Source organism: Triturus cristatus, chromosome 2_1, assembly GCF_964204655.1.
Source record: "Triturus cristatus chromosome 2_1, aTriCri1.1, whole genome shotgun sequence".
NCBI lineage: Eukaryota > Metazoa > Chordata > Amphibia > Caudata > Salamandridae > Triturus > Triturus cristatus.
The window spans coordinates 817368834-817381844 of NC_140581.1; the positions used below are offsets into that span (position 1 = coordinate 817368834).

Here is a 13011-nt window from a genome sequence, read left to right on the forward strand (position 1 = left end):
AAACACATTCACGTTTTCGAAGAGCCGTTCCTTCCTTTAGTTGTCTTTCCTGAATGAATGACATTTAACATGTAGAGCACACATCACACCGGGAGATTTCTAAAGGAGCCTCATCAGAGCGGCGCCCGGAGCTGCTAAGCTGCGTAAACAGATTTCTAAGTTATTTAGGTAATTATAACAACATGAGCGAAACATCTGGAGACGAAGAGGAATCACATATACAGTGAAATCGCTGTTTCGTCAACAGCGATAGACGCCTGCTGTTCCTGGGCTTCAAACCCGGCTTCCAAGACCTGCAGCCCAGCCTGGTCCAATAAAAGGTCTGTCCGGCCCTTGGCTAGGGTGTGAGAGGTGTGAGTGCCATCGGTGGTGTGAAACTGAAACTCTGTGAGGCAAGCGAGAAAGATGTCAGTAGTGTCACACTGCTACTGATAGGAGAGTGAGTGTGCGTCTACTAGAGTGCGATTGTTACTTTGCTTGATAGGGTAGGTCTATCGGTAGACAGACACTGCTAGTATGTTATGGGTGTAAGGTGCTTCAAGTAGTGTTTGATTGATCCTCTGTGACGCATGTGAGAAGGCCACCTGTACTTAGCGTGCGTCGCTTTTCTACTATCAGGGCTTTAAGAGCTCCCCTGTGTGTTTTCATTGAGGCTGTCTGAAGACATGCTGTGTACTCTGTTTTTTCTGATCATTTGCTTCCTTAATGAGGTTGTTAAAGAATTTTGGGAAGGATCGAGGCATTAACGGACACAGACCATCCATTTGCTTAGTTCCAAGAACCTCAGCCCATTGATAGCTGGCAGGCTACAATCACCAATCCACCACTGCCACCGCCCTCGAAGATCACTGACTCCAACATTCACCGAAGCGTACTATACCGATGCTGTCAAAATATTATACAGCATGATCACTGAAGGGTGAGAGCTAGGGAGCCTACTACAGCGGCTCTGATGTTTACTGCAATACACACCACCTATAAGCACACTCAATTTGTTGCTGTGTCATGTTTGGGTATGGCAGCCATTTTAGGATTAGTGAATCTACAGCACATCATCGAGTGTTGAATCGGCCTTGCTGCAGCTGACAAATCTGCCATAATAAGCTAGGGCTGTTTTTTAGGGGTGATTAGCCCCATAGTTGTTGGAGTTTGGGGAGCTGGACACTAGCAGGGCAGTTTTAATCTGGGGGTGTGGATAACAATGCATTTCCATTGTAGGTCATTGTGGAACTGGTTTCGGAGGTCGGGTCAGTATACTGATTACAGGGCTCCAATTATGATAATTGGAGACTCATTTCTGATGTCCTAGGGCCACCTTAATAATTTACCCAAAATCAACACCAAGTACACCCCTGTAGCACATGACCCTCTGGGAGCACAGGAAAACAGTCCAGGGAGTTTCTCAAGGCAGTGGTGTGGGTTAGAAACTCTGAATTCAACAAAGAACACAATAAAAACTAATAAATGAATGTTCAGTCAGTATGTTTACTTTTTAAAAGAAAAGGTACTCTAATTCACAAACAATTAATTACTAAACATAACATTACAAATGCACACAGTGAAAACCAGATTTCATTAGCCCCTCCTAAACTAGAGATTTCTGCAAAAAGCTCGCCCCATCTGGATGTAAAGTCCCTTTCTACTGTGTTTGTCATAGAGTTCCCAAAGTAAAACCCCTTTCTGCTGCATTCATCAGACAGTTAACAATATCAAACTCCTTTCCTGTGGTATTTGTCACATTGCAAAGTCTGTTGCTACTCTGTCTGACACTGGATCTATCTGCATTAACAATATCTCAATTATTTATGCACAGTGGACCAAGTTCAGAAGCTGGCTAGCAAATGCTGCCCAAACAAATACTAATGAAGAAGATAATCAACAAGGGTATCGAACCAAAGTTGTGGAAGCACAATACTAATGGACTCAAAATGAGTAGAAGCACATCACTTTGCCTCTTCACCCAGAGGGTTAACGCGCCAATACAACCCAGGGCTTAAACAGGGAGGGGTCTGGTTTAGGAAATCAGACCTCCACAAAACATACAACACCACTTATAAAATTGGTGTCCAGTCAATGGTTTTACTTTCATTTTTAAAAATAATATGTAACCTGTTTACACAAATCTAAATAATAAACATTTTAAATCTTCATAATGAGAAGGTGACATTTCTAGCCCATTCTAATCTAGATATCTAGGAAAGAAAGCATCTCAGTGTTAAATATAATGCCCTTCCTAAGGTGTTTTCAATGCGTTCACAAAACAACACCTCGTTTGTGCTTGTACAGAAGAGTTCATAATAACAAAAACCCTTCCTATTGCTTTTGTAAGAGTTCAAGGTGTAAATCTCCTTTCTATGGTAATGGTAAGAGTTCACAATGTAAAGCTCCTTCCTATTGTTTTTGTCAGAGAGCTACACCATGCAGAGCACCTTCTTACAGTATATGACATGGAGTCTGCCTTAACTATGTCTCCATCAGTGATGGGCATGGAACTACTTCATAGGCGAGACAACTCCTGCCCAATCAAATGCCAGTTAAGAAGAAAACCATCAAAGTGATGGTATTAAATCCATTATTTTCTGTACTGCTTTGAATTTTCTTTTTTTTCTTTTTTGGTGATTACATGAACTCTGGCAGACTGTTATATTCAACACCTCGGACCAAGGTCCTGTTGTCATTATGAAGGACACAGCTGTGTAAACCAATGAACAACATTCTTTCTTGGACTGTTTCAGCTCTTGTAAAACGCTCTGATACTCACGAGTCTAGCCAGCGCTATATAAAACTTTTCAAATAAATAAATAAACATACTTTTATTTCAATGCTCTTTTTTTTTTTTTTTGAAAATTTTTATTGAACAATAAATCAATTACAAGCATGGGCCTACAACCACCAGGGCCGGCCGCTAGATTCGGGAAGGATCATACAGAGGTTAAGGCAGTAGTCGACTCCCGGGGTCCAGCCCCGTACATGACTCCGGATAGTCCTCGGGAAGCAGGATACATAGGTTTAACATAAATAACAAATAAAAACAAAAGGCGAGGCGTAAGCGCAAAAAATGTGGGTCTGGCTATATCCGGGGGACTCTACTTCTGACCTTCAAATAACTACTAAAAGGAAGGAGTAATGATAGGTCGGGGGGGGGGGTCACGGGAGAGGAACGTCCATATTCGATTATCCCAAAAGTCGCAGGGAACCATCAAGGGTCAGGGGGACAAGGCAATATCGGTGGCCACTAGGGGGGGAACACAGATACCCCCACGATACGCGTTCCATTGCCCCCAGATTCTACCCCATGCCCCCGGTTTGCCACGAGCCACATACACGGTCTTCTCCCTGAACATGCACCAGTCCATGTTCTCCTTCCATACGGACACGGTGGGAGGCCGCTGGGAACCCCAAAGCTGCGCTATATCTCTCTTGGCAATCATGTTCCCCAGGGCCGCCCACCGAGTCTGAGCCGCGTTATAATCATTGGGCTCCCACACATTCAGGACACAGCGACGCACCTCCGGCAGCAGCACTACCCCGGTGACTTGTCCCATGATCACATGAACCCGACGCCAGTATTCCGCCACCTCGCGACACTCCCAAAGGATATGGAGAAAGGTGGCTCTGAGTCCACATCCCCGCTTACAGAGCCCGTCTTCAGAAAATCCCATCGAGACCAGACGGGGACCCGTCACATACACCCGGTGGAGAATCTTAAGTTGGACCAGGCGGAGACGGGCTGGAATGGCCACTTCCTTGGGGGACGACAGTGCGGACTGCCAGTCCTCGTCGTCCAGCTCCACCCCATCCCCCGTCCACGCCTCCCGGAGGCGCACCAAGAGGTCAGCCCGATTATTAATAAGTTTTTTATAAATTAATGAAATAGTACTGTCGGGGACATGACCGTCGAGTATGCGGTCCTCGAGGGGCGAAGAAGCCGGGATATTGGTCCCCTCCCCAAAAACAGAGAGCAGGGCATGCCGAATCTGGGCGTAGCGGAAGAACTCCCTTTCCGTAAGTTCGTATTCGCTCTGGAGCGCCGCGAATGTTTTAACAGCACCCTTAATCCATAAGTCTCCCACTCTACTAATACCAATCGTGTCCCAACGTTCAAACCCCTTCGTTGTCCAAAGGCTTCCCAGGCGGTCGGAGGCAAACAGAGGAGTAGCACATGTTAAACGCTCACTCCAGCCCAAGGCTACATTGGCCGCCTTCCAGATCCGTACCGCAATCTTAGTAGGGCCCGTAAGGGTCCGTCCAGCCGAGCTGGAGTAGAGTGCCCTGTTATAGTTGCCGCCGGGAAGCAGGAATTTATCCATCTCATACGCCGGATTCAAGCCAGGCGCATACGTGGCATGGTTAATGGCCGACAGCTGTGAGGCCCAATAATACCTGCGAATGTCGGGAAGCGCGATGCCCCCGTCGTACCAGGGGAGAGTAAGCTTTGCCAGAGCGATACGCGCCCGTCCGTCCCACACCAATCTCCTCTGCAGGCTCTCCACCTCCCGAAAGTAGGACACAGGAATAACATCGAAGGAGTTCTGAAGTGCATAGAGAAATCTGGGAAGAGACATCATTTTAAACAGTGCTGCCCGACCCAGCGGGGACAAGGGCAGCTTACACCACCGAGCCGTGTCCTCCCTCAAACGCCGAAGTGGAAGCAGGAGATTCTGCTCATAGCGAGCCACCGGGTCCATCGAGACGTATATTCCCAGGTATTTAAAGCCGGACAGAGATAACTGGATCGGAAGCCGAGGCGGCAAGAGAGGAGGGTCACCGGAGATAGGATAGACACAGGATTTAGACCAGTTGATCGTTAGACCCGAATTTCTCCCAAAGGAAGTCAGAACATCGAAGAGAACATTAAGCGACTGCCGCGGCGAGGTGAGATACAGGAGAATATCGTCCGCATACAACGAGACCCGATCCTCGAAGCCCGGGGCCCAACGGATCCCTCTGATCGAGGGCTCCCAGCGGAGCCAAGCAGCGAGCGGCTCCAAGGCAAGAGCAAAGAGCAGAGGGGACAACGGGCACCCCTGCCTAGTACCCCTACCGAGAGCGAAGGGCCGAGAGACCCGCCCATTAACCACCACCTGAGCCATGGGTCCCGTGTAAAGAAGCTTCACCCAGCCAAGAAATCCCTCCCCAAAGCCGAATTTGGTCAAGACAGCCCAGAGAAATGGCCACTCGATGGTGTCAAAGGCCATCGTGGCGTCTAAAGAAACCAGCACGGCCGGTTCGGAGAGATACTCCGCCCTGGCGAGGGCGCCGTGAAGACGCCGCAAGTTAAGAGCGGTGTTACGGTGAGGGATGAAGCCGCATTGATCAGGATGAATCAAATCGCAGATGACGCTCAATAAACGGTTGGCAAGGACTTTCGCCAGGATTTTAGGCTCTGCATTTAGCAGCGAAATAGGCCTGTAGGAGGCACAGCGGTCTCGTGGCTTACCGTCCTTGGGGATCACGACTATCGTTGCCAGACGTTGGTCATCAGGAAGGGAGCCTGCCTCAAGGGACTCCTGAAACATACGACGGAGGAAGGGCGCTAGTTTATCCGGGCGTAACTTATATAATTCAATAGGCAGCCCGTTGGGGCCCATCGCCTTGCCCGAACGAAGGGACCGAATCGCCGTTGCAATTTCATCTACAGACAAGGGGGCGTCCAGCTGCTCACGGTCTTCGACAGACAGGCCGGGCAAAGCAATATCCCTCAGCAGAAGGCGAGAGTCTTCTTCATCCCTATCAGTCACCGGGGAGTACACGGCCCGGAGGTGGTCAGCGAAACATTCCACAATCTCACCAGGCTCAGTCACACACACTCCATCCGAAACACACAGCTCCGGGACCACACGGTTCACTCTCTCCTTCCTATCTAGCCACGCAATCAACTTTCCCGCCTTGTCCCCGGCATCATACAATCGACCCTGCTGTTCCCTATACAACGTTTTGGCGGCGTCAGTGACAAGAGACCTGTATTCAAACTGTTTCAGGCTGAGGGCATGGAGCCCGTCCGGAGTGACACCCGCCTCCAAGGCCGACTCCAGCCCCGAAATGTCAGTCTCCAGCTTCACCACTGCCTCACTCTTGAGTTTCTTAGCCACCACTATCTGGGAGAGGGCGTGTCCGCGGATTACGGTTTTAAAGGCTTCCCACAGGGACATTGCGGACGACACCGACCCCTCGTTGTCAAGGAAGTATTGGTCCATAGCCTTAACCAGGCTGTCGCGAGTCATGGGGTCTCGCAGGTACCACGGGTTAATGGGAGCAATCCGCCCTGCAGACCGCGTCTCGGTGTCAAAGAGCAGCCAAAGCGGGGAGTGATCGGAAATACCCCGCGCCAGGTGCCTAACCTCCCGAATCCGACCAGTCTGTGCCGCGGGCATAAGGAAATAGTCTAACCTAGAAAGACTCCCATGCGCCCCAGAGTGAAAGGTGTACTGACATTGGGTCGGATGCATTAATCTCCAGCTATCTACCAGGCCGAAGGTCTCCAGCAGGCCACCAAGCCATGCCTGGGCAGTGGGGAGGGCCCTGGGTGGGTGGCGATCCAGGTCACCCGAAACCACCGAATTAAAATCCCCGCCCATAAGCAAAAGGCCCTCCGGAAGTTCAAGCAGCATTCGACCCAAGTCCGCGAAGGTGGAGTTCTGGAGGCCCGGGGGGACGTAAACTGAGACCAGGGAAAGGGGCTGCCCCTCCCACCTCCCAGACAGACACACATATCGCCCTCTGTCATCCGAGACTACCCTAGTGATATCCAACGGAAGTGAGGATCGCAGGAGAATGCCCGCCCCCCTGGAACCAGTTGTGAAACCAGAATGGGCCACGAGGCGTTCAATGCTCTTTTTGACTACTGTAGAACCCAGTCTGTTTAATTTTGCAAAGGAATTGGGTGAAGCTGGTCTTTTTAAGCTATACAGCTACCTTAACGGGATAGATATACTGTCCAGTTTTTGACAGGACACCGTGTTTTGTGGTCTGTATGGCAGTTCACTTACATATAGTTACAAATATAGAAGGAATGTGATCCCCGTGGGTGACAAACATGCTTGGAACCGGTACTTGAATAAGTCAGGCTCACATTTTCAATATGTCTTTATTGCTTCGAGCATCTCTTGGAGTGTGTGCAAAACCTATACACACATTTACCACAAATTGGAGTTTGATGTATTTATACATCATAGTTAAGTTATCTGCTTTCAGTAGGACAGTGTGCCTTAAATATTCCTTTTTGTGCTTTAGCGCGATTTGTGAAAAAGCCTACACTAAGTCCATTAACATTTCAGTTTTGTACAGAGACCTAAACAATTTTCTTTAAAACAGTGTTTCTGTTGGAATGAGACTTGAGAAAATAGCGCTTAATCGAATCATTTCCGTTTTGAAGTCAGTTATGGTTATGTTTTTTAACTCCTGAACTATCATTTTGGTGCCTCAGTGCTGGCCATGCATTTCATCCCTTTCATCATACTAGGTCATGGGGGGTTAATGTTACGCTGTGGCAAGCAGATGTATTTAAAAGGATCAACAGAATGAGAATATCAAAGCTGGGCCCCCTTCAGTGTTTATTGTGATGAGAGTTTGGGAGAAGTGCAATCCCTCTTCTTTTCTCTGATTCACTCTGATGAATGATTTACTTTGCATGCCAAGGGAGACAACCACGCACTGTACTTTAGCTCAGCAAAAAAGCTAAGAATTGGGAGCTGAACGTGGAGGAGACAGCAGAAACATCTGCGTTTGTTTAAAATGGGGTCCCAGGATGTTTGAAAGGTATCTTTGTAATTCTAAGGATTTATAGTGCTTTCCTGTGTGTTAATCTATGAAATAAAGTTTTAGGAACTAGATAACTTGAAAATACGAACCTGAAACATCCACATATCATTTTCATATGCGTACATGTTGTCACCTAAAGGTATCCTATATCTTGCACATTTATACACCACACTTCCAGAGGGTCACAGCCATACCCTATATTTGGCATAAAATTACTTATAGCGGTAGAGATGGGATGCGTCAATCTCGCTTTATACGGCACACTATTCTTGACACACCACTAGAGCGTCTGAAGGACATGGTACAGATCAGGCTTTTATGCCACTAGTTTAAAATTACTCTGCTCAATCCTCTGGGAAAGGATCCAGTAGGTAGTTATGAGAACACCTTTTGTCTCTAGTCTCAGCTGCTTTCTAAGCCTATTATGGTACTTTGTTATTACTTCTTTTGTCCTAATTATACTTTGTGCTGCTGGTGAAAATGACTAGTAAGTATATATTGCACTGCCATCAGTATGCTATTGAAACACAGATCACATTCTCTTTTCATTGAAAACCATATATATTATCTGAGTCAAAAAAGCTAGCTGAAGCAGCTGCCAGTGTGAAGACAAACTGGCTAAAGCCCAACATATCGACTGGTGATTAAGGGTTCTGAACTCATAAAACCAATTCTTTTAATTAATAGTTTGCACCTGCTCTCTGTTCCTGTCTTTTTCATCAATATTAAATCAGGTAGATGCAGTTATTAGGACTATGTTTTGATTTGAGAACGTTTAGGGGTCTGAACTCACTCTTTCTGGCTTCCAACCTGGAATTATTCATGTATTTTTGCCAGCAGGTCTTGCTTATTGGAATGTACTGTGCGCTAAGTGTTGGACTTGGCCCTTTCTGCAGGGTCACCTCAAACATTTTGCTTTCACCCCACTGTTTTCCGACCCATTTTCATTTACTTTTAGGACTCTGGAGCACTTTACCACTGCTAACCAGTTCTAAAGTGTTTGTGCCATCTCCTTTAAAACATGGTAATCAATCAATCAGTAAATGTGTAGAGCCCCTCTTGTTACCCATTAAGGTATCCAGGTGCTGGCAGAATTGGCTTACATCCAATTGACGTATTTAATTTACTTGAAAGTCCTTAGTAAAGTGATACTACATGTACCCAGGCCTGTAAATTTAATGTCACTAGTGGGACTGCAGCACTTATATTGCCACCCACATGAGTAGCCCTGCAAACATGTTCAGGCTAGCGATTGTAGTCTATGTGTGCAGTTTTAAACTGCCATTTCGACCTGTCAAAATAAACCTTTTGTTAGGCCCACATCATCTTTTTTTAACACATGGTCACCCCTTGGTTAGGCCCTGAACAGCCTAGAGGGTAGACTGCAGTTACTTAAAAAATTGGAGATGTCCTTTTTACATGGACATTTAGCAAAAAATCTCCTAAATTCATTTTTCGCTACTGCAAGGCCTACCTCTCCCATAAGAAAAGATTGGGTTACCATATTAAATTTAATAAGTGATAACTTTTAATTGGGAGCAGGTAGATATATCGAGTTTGGTGTCTAAAGAATTGTAATTAAAATCCATCAAGAATAGTAAAGTTGGATTTTTAGTCACAATTCTGAAAATGCCACTTTCAGAAAGTTTACATTTTCTTGTCCCAACCATTTGGTGTCTGCTGCCTGTATCATGGGTCTCATGACTAGGTGTAGTTATCAGTTGAACGTTTGCATTAGTCCAGGACAGAGACACAAAGATATGCTAGGTGTTGGCAGGATGTGGCACTCTGAGTTAACGAGGGGGAGGAGTTGTCCCCTACCACACTTGCTCATCACAAATGCGCTGCCTGAGCACTCTCACAAAGGGGTTAGTCACTTTTCTATTGTGACCCTGACAATATGGGGCCAGGGTAGGGAGGCAGGACATTCCAAACCCCTCTAGGGGACAGAATCCAATAAACAATTCTCCTACTTCAAAGTGGATACAAGGTATACATTTTGTACCTCTGAACCCAATTCTTCAGTACACATCTGGACCTGTGGAAGACTCCAAAGAAAGACTGCTGTGCCACTCTGCTGCCTACTGCACGAGTGAAGGACTGGACCTGCCTCTTGAACCCAGGACCATAAGAGTGACTCCAAGGGCTAGTTGGCTGGCCTCCTCATCAGAAACCTCAGGGACAGAACAGGCTTCCTCCATCTTGAACTCAGCACCAGGATTCTGCCAGCAGCAAGTGGTGCCACCCTAGTCTTGGAACCTTGGGAAGTGGGCCTTAAAGGTGCTTTGCCAGTCGAACTGTGGTCCCAGTAGAATTGATTCAGAGTGACGCATCACCTCCAGAAACCCTGCATCAGTGTTGTTGCCCGACGCATCATCTCTCAAAACTCTGTGTCAGAACCACTGTGCGCTGCATACCCAACTCAGAATTTCGCATTGCTGCCCACAGTCTCATGAGAAATGCTGCTGCATGACACAGCCTCGATTCAGGCCCTCACATCTCAAACCCCTCCTCAACGGCATCCTTAATGACAAAAGGAGTCCGCATCGCAAACCCCACAGTTTTTTCGGAAACAGCCAGTGCTCAATGCATCTTTGACACAGGCCTTTGCATCGCAAGCCCTTCAATGACAAAAGACCTCGCATAGCAGCATTTAAGGCCAATAAAAGCGACACAGCACAATGCATCCCTACACAGGACCTCATATCGCCTCAGCTGCCTGACGCATCCTTGATGTGGAACCTCAAACTGCTCCACAACCAGGATTTAAGGTACTCTTGTTCAGTTGACCTAACTAGAGCCCTCGAGCCAGCCCACACTCCATCGTGGTCTGACCTTTTCCTGGTCCAGTGTGGCCAGATGGCGCTTAGTGATTTTTGCCACTATATTATCTTAAATCTTTAAAATTGCATATCTCTGGTTCCACTGATTAATTTGTTGTCATATTTGTTTTAAATCCTTTATTAAATTTTACTCTATTTTTCTAAATTGGTGTGGGATTTTTCTTGTGTTGTGTTTTACTTTATTACTGTTTGAAGTGCTGCATAAAATCTTTACACATTTCCTTAACGTTAAACCTGAATGCTTTTGTGCCAAGCTACCAGAGGTTTAAGCACAGGCTAATTAGGGGTTGAATGGGGCTTCATCCTGACAATGATTACAGTTACCGCTTCAGCAGGCGTGGCTGGTCCATTGGGGCTGACCCTCACAAACAGTGTCTATCAGGCTGCACAAAGGTCTGCCTGACAGACACTGTTCACTTTCAGTTCAAGCAGCCAGGAGCCACGCACACACAAAATGCGCAGGCTCCTGGCTGCCTGAGCTGAACTTGGCTGGGCTGAGGAAGTCACAGCTCCTGTGGGCGTGACGTCCCCAGCTTAGCAAAGGTCCCTGAGGCCCTCGCCTCATTGTTGAGAGGTAGCGTCACTGATTGCCTCACACCTTGCCCTTCAGTTTTAAGCCCTAAAGCGCCCAGGGTTAAGTGTCAATCAGTGACACTTCATCACAGAGTGGGCCGGGGTCAGCAGTTTCACTGACCCCATCCCACTTTGTGATGACGATGGGACTTCTGCCTTCCCTCACTGGCTAGGTCAGCCAATGAGGAAAGGCAGCAGTCCCAAGCCTCCTGGAACCTCTGAGGCAGAGCTTGCTGCAGGTAAGTGTGTTTTGTTTTCTTCTAAATTAACGTTTGGTGCGAGTGTGAGTGTATGTATGAATGTTTGATAAAGAGTGTTGTGAATGGATGTGTTTGTGCGTGTGTGCACGTGTGCGTGTGTGAATGCCTGGCTGTGAGCGTTATGTGTATGTGTGTGTGCCCCACCCGCCCTTCCCTCCAAAAGGTACTGCCCGCCATTGTGCTTAAGTAGGGCTTTACCCCCCTCAACCAGTAACCCAATTTCTTACACTATGCTAATTGGAAGCTGCTGTGCTCAAGAGTATCTTTTTGAGTGGTCTCAGATTTGTTTTGTATTTATTAGACTGGATGTTCTGGCACATGTGAACTCTGTGTACAGGGACTCTACTAATCTGTACCTAGTACTTGTGATCTGAACTCTAAACATGGTGACAGTCTATCTAAACTCAGTTGGCATATTCAACCTTAAAGTAAGACCACAGTAAAAAAGCACCAAAAGTGCGTGAGTGCTATAAAAGGTAAATATCTTAGGTTGGCTTCAATGTACATTTGCACTACAGCTCATGACTGATTTTAAAATCCTTTAAATCCTTTAGCCTTGCCATTGCAGCCTTAAACTGCTGTGAGTAAAATTGTAACTGCCTCCATCAAAAGAACACTTTCTAATATGTTTAAAAACAATTTTTAACAATAGTTAAGTCAGCTATAAGTGGTGCCTTCAAGTTTTCAAGGTCTGGGTGCATAATATGCAATACATAGATAATATTTGGGCTAGCATGTCTTTTTATTGATGGGCTGCAACAGCTCTTTCCACTACACAGGCAAAAGCCTTTTCCTATGACAAAGCAAGGGTAATCCCCGAGAGGTCAATTTACATAGAGAATACCACCCATGGAAGGGGAGACAGTTACACTTAAACTGGCAGCCTATCATGTTGAAGGTACATGAATATGGGATAACTTATTTGTAAACTCAGAGGGACATTCATGAAGTCCAGCCTCAGAGTGTTCATCCACAGTTCAATACGGTGGCAACCAATTGAAGAACAGCAGTTAAAAGTTCTTAATTCAGCACTTGCTTAACTTTAATGCCCCATTTTCCTTTTCTGCCGTTCCTTCATTTCATATCCACTGCAAAAAGATCTACAGGTTGCAATACCATGTGGTTCTGGTCATACGTTTCAACCTTGTGCATGGCACTTCTTCCTTGGGGATTGCCCCTGTAGGTGTAAGTTACAATGGTATTGTACAAGCCAGATATTTTGTGTGGTATGAACTCTCATATATGTGGAGAACAAAAAACATATCTAGGCTATCCTGTGGTAGGTTTAAAACTATAATAACTGATAAAACCCCATCGAAAGGGAAACACGCCTTAGTGTAAACATATAAAAACAACCAAAATGCTGTTCAAAGAAAGGAACGTGAGAGAGAATGAGTAATGTGTACTTCTTTCGGAAGGGGCCCACACAATGAAATGTGTTTTCCAAGGTAGGAGCAAGCAAGGCTGGTCTAAGATTATTCTGTTTGAGTTTTGTTGATTGAGGATGTCACTAAAACACTTTTTTTCCTACTTTTGTTTTCACCAGTTTTGTGTGCTTAGATTTAGGTGCAGGG

The 13011-nt window shown here is 46.3% G+C and overlaps 1 protein-coding gene across 5 annotated transcripts in view; it reads right to left on the reverse strand.

Moving 5' to 3' along the window:
- Positions 1-13011, reverse strand: part of LOC146865911 (spindle assembly abnormal protein 6 homolog) — a 516535-nt gene that overhangs the window by 46136 nt on the left and 457388 nt on the right. The window lies entirely within an intron of this gene.